We start from the raw sequence: 7,675 nt of genomic DNA on the forward strand, positions 1-7,675 counted from the left end.
CCAGTGCTTCATAGATGTCAGCAAACTATTTTTTGAAGTACTGTTATAAATATATATAACGCAGAAAGCGAAGTTGAAAATCCCCGAATATAAAATAATGTTCTTCTTTCTTCTATGATGAAAACAATAAAACTTAATTGATAACAATTTTATTATTTTTAAAAGATATACTTATGTTTACAACACAACGTTTTTATGTGAAGCACAAAGGATAACAGATATATATTTTGTAAGCAACAATTATTAGCTTTAAATACCCATATAATTTGAAAAAAATCTTTGGAGAAAGAATAAAAGTATATTCACAATAAAGTGCGCGTGCAAGTAATATACTATAATACTCTTAATTTAAAGCATCTCCGGTATGGTCTAGTGGCTAGGATACCTGGCTCTCACCCAGGAGGCTCGGGTTCGATTCCCGGTACCGGAAATATTTTTTGCTTTTTAAATTATTTATTTTTTAAAATCATAATGTTCAATAATAGCATTGATGAACGGCTTCGCCTAATTTATTATTGACAATCGAAAAATATGTATTCCATGTATCACATGTTTCCAAGCCGAATATTTCATCACGGAGAAATAACTTTCCAGTATTTTATCTTACTGTCAACACCAGAAATAATTTTTTTTTATCACACGTTAGGTTTAGGTGGTAGACACTTTTATGGTAATATTTATGAATTTATGGAAACTGCGAACTTACCGTCTGAGAGATTTTGATTCTTGATTCCAATTGAATCGTTTATTTTTAAATGGGGATTTGTTGGGAAATCAATAAAAAATATTATAATTATTTATTTGACTAATTTATTCGGTTTTTATATATATATTATTTTAAATTATAGAAACAAACAGTACATGAGTTACAGTGATGAAACAATATACAGGAAATAGATATTTCATGTTGGGTACCTGTTATAATATGTTTCCTTGTAATGTCTGCTAAGTGGTATGTTTATTCCTTAATTACCAGGTGACATATTAATAAGTAGTATATAGGTATGTGTGTAATGTATGTGTGAGTGTCTGTATATGTATGTACGCGCATTGAACAGTTTATTTTATTGACATGATGCCACGTTTGAATTTGGGCAGTGAATTCGAAAAATGGTAATGTTTGAGTTTAGACAAATATCATTTAGAGTACGGAGAGCTTGGTTAATTGAATTCGAATTGAAACTCGGCGAATTAGATGCTGCATTTGGTTTATAAATTAAGCATATATTAAATATTTAGATAAAATTTGTGGGACAAGTCCCCTTTTATAATTAAAACGTAGAAATCAGCTTATTAATCTGGTTTTTCGGTGTTTTCTCTTTCTGTAGTTGGCCATTTTATGATGCTGAGTTAGAAATCTTGATTGTTTTTGTCATATTCTTTTAGTATTTAATGCATTTTCCCCACAGCTTATCAATAGGAAAAGATATACATTTGACAACCTTTGCATTAGCTTGTTTTTTATGTGTTTTATCAAGATATCAATATATTGGCAGGCGACTATGTAACTTGGAACAAGAACTGCAGTAATATTCCAACACTGAATATTAGGATATGCCAAAACTGACTTTTTTCAGTTCTTTCAGTATCTCTACCCATGAATTCAGTTGATAGAGAGGACATTTTAAAGTCAATGTGGGAGTTCTCATTCATATTGACTGCAAAGTAATTATTTGAACTGGACTTGACAATCAAATCTGTATATTAGGTGTAGTCTTCTTGCAATTACTACGACTGCATTATTTTTCACATGAAATTACTGTAATCATTTAGTAAAAATGTTATTTTTATTTATTTATCAATTTACGAACTGGCTGACTTATGGAGCCCGCTAGTTCGTGAAAAGATAATTAAATGAATGAATAAATATATACACTAGCTTTTATGTGTCGCATACATATTATGTTAATACAACTACTACCTAGTATTACTAAACTTAACATTTTTATAAACAATTTTCATATTTATACCTTAGAAGTAGGCGTATTCTTATTTTCTTACAACAGGCTTATACCTACAAACTATCATGTTTCCATTTGCTTTTTGCTTGCTTTTATATATCAAATGGAGATGGTTATATTATTGCTTTTACTATTCTATACTTATAATCTTCACAATATTTTTTTTTAATATAAACTATTTAAAATATGTATGTAAAATGGCAGACCGAACGCCCTCGATTTAACAGGCCACGATAACCAGTCAAACGCTCTATATTTTGTTAACAATACATATTCTTATTTTTGTACAAGAGGTTTATACCTACAAATAATTGTTGTATGCATTTACTATTTACTTGCTGTTATAATATGTCAAATGGATATGGTTAAATGCATTATTACTGTTACTATTGTGAACTTACAATCTTCAGAATATTTTTCTTGAGAACTTTGTATGTAAAAGCCCAATGGGCGTATAAATATAAATAAATAAACATTAACTAATTGATTATTAGCAAAATTTAGATACAGGATTTAGGACATAATTGGAAAATTGGATATAATTGCACTTTCTCTCGGGAATGGTATATTAATTTAAGGGTATTAAAAAATATTTAAAAATGCTGGAAAATTGATGTAGTTTAGTAATATTGTGAATGTATTTCTTTAGCAAAGAACTTCATTAGATGCCTTTCTTCCCTGACCTTTGTGGTATGTGAAAAAAGATCTTCTTTCCAGATTTCAGACTATGGATGCCAAGGTCGCTGATGAAGTGGAAGACATATTTTAAAATGGTCCGATTTTTTCACAAAACATCCGTCTACATCTGAATAATAAAAGTGCATTTAAATGTCAATTTGACCAAAACATGGACAAGTACGATCCAATTTGATGTTCGAAAAGCTTGCGGTCTTTATCAAATTTCACATAAGGTACAACTTGACATCCATCTTGGCAAACTAAGGAATAAACTAACTAACTATCACGCCGCACAGTGGGCTGAAAATCGCCTTTCATAGACATATAGACTTGAATTTTCAAGGGTATTTTTTTTACTAGAAATGGATTACTATGCTATAAAATTTCGTACGAAGCAATTGCGTGTACAAATGAAGGAGTTATCATTTTTTAGAAAAATTTGTATGGCACTGACATTAAAAATGAGGCTATCTCTGGAATCATAAGGTTGGCCATTCTATCCTTACACACAGATATACTACTATTTATTTGTATTTTTTGACACACTTCGTATTGTGGCGCAACTTGAAATTTTTTTTTAAATCCTCAAAGTTGAAAAAAACACTTTTTAATGATTCATTTTAATGCTTAAATGCTTTACATATGAGTAGGCTTGCAGTGTAAATAAAATATTGTAAACTAAACAAAGCATACTCATATGTAAAGCTTTAAAATGAATCATCAACATAAAAAAGTTTTTTTTTCAACTTTGAGGATTTAAAAAAAAAAATCGCAAGTTGCGCCACAATACCAAGGATTTTCGCTACCATTCACATTTGCATCGTATATTCTCCTTACACTCCTTTCTTCGCTCATTCGCTCTACATGCCCAAACCATCTAAGCGTCCCTTTCTTTATCTTATCTCACTACGCTTACATCAGCCTTGCACTCTTTGCGGATCTCCACATTCCTCACACGATCATACATAGTTTTACCACACATACGCCTCAGGGATCTCATTTCAACAGCATTCAATCTACTTTCATCCTTTCTTTGCCAGTTCCAAGGAATAACTATTTTAAAAATCTACCTATATATGTTGCATCCAAGAAATCTACACTAGCGACGCCACCGACCGCAAATTTAAGTATATCGATCTACATTGAGTTTTTTATTTATGCACATCAACCATTATAGCGATATTACACATTACACGGCCGGCCGACCGTTGAACTAGTCGTAGAGTCATTGTCATCCCTTTATTGATTACGCTGCTCCATGTTAGGAATTAGGGTATTTGATTATCAACACGCGACCCTGTCATCACTCGATCAATGGACACGTGCCCACTGCCCACGTGGGGGTGGGACACGTGTGAAAGATGGATGCTGCTAATTGTTACCTTGGGAAATCACCCGCAGAGACCGATAAGCTATAATCCATATTACACATTACACCAATATCTCACCTTCTTAATAAGTACCTTACCCAGTAGTTGTTTTAAAATAACAAGTACTTACATGAAAAACACAATTTTTACTAATTAGAGATAACAATATTTATTTATTTTTGGAGTGTTATTCCATGTTGCGCTTCCGCCTCTTTTAGCCATAAGACAAAAAAAAATATTTTTAATTTGTTTGTTACGTTCCGGTTCAAGATGGCGGCATTGTAGGATACTACCTTTCTATCCCGCCAGAGTTCGCATGATCGTGGTTCCTGCCACGAGCCATCAAATCGGATTAATCAATATTATGGTACCTACCTACCTACCTGAAGAAAGTTTGAAAAAAAGTGGGTGTGTCAAGCCTACGCAAGACAGAAGTGAAACTTCTAGTATTCCTCTCTCTCTATTTTCATTTCATCATCTCTATTTTCTCTCTTAGGTTAGTTTGAAAATTAGAGGTTAAATAATTCAACGACGAAGCATGGATTTGCTTTTTCTAATATTTTCTTATAGATGAATGACGTTCGATTAATGTATAGTTCCAAAAATTTTCAATTTATTCACAAGTATACAATATTACATAAATAACAATATTACAATTAAAAATTACAAAGAAATTACAATGACAATTTACCAATCATGTGCCATTTTCATTGTCAATTTCATGAATATCATTTCCTAATGTCGTGATAATTGGGTTATGGTAACTAAAGTGCGAGATATATACATGAGCACTTAAATCCTTAATGAATCGTGCAAAAACTGCATCGATTGTTGTCCCGTGTCGGGAGAGAACGTTCGTGAGCGGCTCCCCCACCTCAACAAGCGCATATGGTGAGAGAGGGACAGTGAACGGTGAGCGGTGGTGGGGGTACCCGCATTTTCGTGTCGATCCTGACTCGGTTTTACTCCGTCCCAGAAAATTCATTACGCGCCTAAAGAAGTTTCACTTCAAAAAAGAATTGTTATCATTGAAATGGTGACATTTATTAAGACGATGCACTACGTTATCATCGTTGTTCCTCTCCGTGCCGATGCGCACCCCTATTTTTGATGACAACTTTAAGGCGATGCACTACGCAGTAATGCAAAATCATGTGTTTTTGGTTTGAAAATTTGGTCGCCTAGAAATGTTTCAGATGCTTTAATTAAATACTGCGAGTAGAATACATCTTGGCCTTTGAAATAATCGAGTAGTTTTTAGATAAGTCTTATTATAAGCCCAGAAAAAAATAATGTACAGGCCTATGAAAACTGCTTTAAAGTTCAAAATCTCCTTCTTACGAACCCATTTTCGGTTATGGTTTTATTGTATAATGTGGCAAATTAAGTTTTTTATAAAATGATCGAAAAACATTTAAATATTTGTGCCTGAACATCCACAAAATAAAATGAAAGGCCCTTTTTGGCTAAGTTTTTTTTGCATAAATCAAAACGGGTGGATGGTGTGAAGCAGGAATTTAAGCCTTATCGCCATCTACGTAAGGTGTGTTATTGATAGCGGCTCGATTCAAAATATTACAAGACGTAGTGCATCGCCTTAATAGACAATTATGTAATTTTTTTATAACTAAACAAAAAAATACTAAAATGGCGCTCTTCAAAAAGAGATAAAAATAAATTATTCGTAGTATTAAATGCGTCACTGCACTTTTCCCTTTGTCCATAGACACCTCGGCGTTGCACATTCTTGCACTAATCTCTACAACACTATGAGCTCCATGCAATTGCACTTTCCCAGAACTAATCACGATGCAGCCATCATTTCACGCCAATTTGCCTCAACACTCCCCACCCTATCGTCATTATTACCAACTGCATGTGTAATTGATACTGACCCTAAAAATATTAGGAACAGGGTTGCCACAAATTCAGGTTTTCTTACGCACAAAAACCAATTAATTATAAAAAAGATATTACAAAGAGAGAGAGAGAAAAATAAGTAATTATAGAGGTATTTCACCATTCTCTTGATAGCTTATCCATGGGATAAAGTATATTAATTAACAAATAAATATTCGCAATACGTAAAACAAACTCCGCACCTTATCCGATATATATTTTGACCGGTCGGTGGCCGAGTTGACATTGCGCTTGCGATTCAATTCCTCGGCTGGCTAAGTCCTCCATCACAACACAAGCAACATTTCCAGATTACTGTGGTGGTAGTAGGAGATTTTAAAATATTGTTAGGTTATTAGTAACCCGTCAATGTTTGTCTTTATTTAAAAAAAATAACTAAAAAATATACCTAGCCACAAGTATTCATGGTTTCGAATAACGAATATAAAAGTCGTACTTTATAAATAAATAAACCGAAAATATATGTTATCCTTTGGATAAGCTATTCAGAGGATGGTGAAATATCCCCTTGATTTAATTTATGTTAATCTAGGTTCATAGTAGGTAATATCTGTCAAGAAATTGAAGACAAAAATGGGAAATCACAATATAAATTAAAAACTTACCTTTTTAAGCTGTCGTACCCTTAAATTAAATATACCATTCTTAAGAGAAAGTCCAGTTATATTCAATTTTTCAATTAAGTCCTAAATCCTGTATCTAAATTTCACCAATAAACAATTAGATAATGTTAATTAAGTGTTAATTTCAAGTGACCTACCAGGTAAGTATTGTACTGTATATTTTCTCCATAAATAGTTAAGTAATAACATAGATCACTGTAGAAATGTATTATAAGTTTGTACAGCGCCCTTGAGGTGATTTTGCACAAAAACGGCGCTATAAAAGTCATCCAATTATTATTATTATAGCTATTATAGACAGGTAGGTACTTACTTAATTTTTTGTATTGCCGGACTCCCACCTCATTTATTATATAATCTATTTGACAAAACAAAAGTTGAAGCCAGTTCTGCTTTTATTTCTATCGAGTATCGTATTGATAGCCTGCTTTCACTGATATATTTCAAATACTTTATGAAATAGAGCATAGAATGATAGATGAGGTGGGATGTGAAGAGATTATTTTTTAGATTGTTTTATATTTTTGAAAATTTTTCATGCATACGCGTAAGGAAATCAAATTGTTTAATTTCTGAATCTTATTGTACTGCCACCCCTACTGAAGCCACGTGACCTCGTCTGACCAATTAGAAGGCGAGGGTTGGTTGGCGGGATTACACGCGGAGTAACGCGCGGGAACAAAGGAATAATGGCGGGATTATTCGATTGAATTGCCGCCAAATTCTAATACAGGATTAAAATGAGTGATAAATTAATCAGCAAGTAAAAAGGTGTGTACAAAAACTTTGGAACAGTATCGATATAGGTAGATTTTATATGTAACGAGTGTTTATACCCAGGCTTTGCTCGAGTTTAAATACAGTTTTTCGTTATTGACTATTATGTATTGAATATTTACTCAATGATTAAAATACATATGTATAACAAACAATATTGTTGACATCTTGTTTTACTTTTTGACAGAAATAAAATGACCCTCAAAGTCCAGACAGAAAAAGTCATGCAAATTTCATGACGCCAGAATTTTCGCAGCTTTTCCTTGATTTTATGCTTCATAATTGAACTAAGCCTGTAATCGTATTTATAACTTCTAATAGGTAGGTACTACACATATACTAAGAA

General features: G+C 32.6%; 1 non-coding gene across 1 annotated transcript; it reads left to right on the forward strand.

Moving 5' to 3' along the window:
• The first annotated feature begins 358 nt into the window (after positions 1 to 358).
• Positions 359 to 430, forward strand: TRNAE-CUC (transfer RNA glutamic acid (anticodon CUC)). The gene has a single exon. It is a non-coding gene; the product is annotated as a tRNA-Glu (tRNA).
• Positions 431 to 7,675: the final 7,245 nt, after the last annotated feature.

The sequence above is a fragment of the Hesperophylax consimilis genome, chromosome 18 (assembly GCF_061612785.1).
Source record: "Hesperophylax consimilis isolate HC1 chromosome 18, BYU_Hcon_1.0, whole genome shotgun sequence".
Classification (NCBI taxonomy): Eukaryota; Metazoa; Arthropoda; class Insecta; order Trichoptera; family Limnephilidae; genus Hesperophylax; species Hesperophylax consimilis.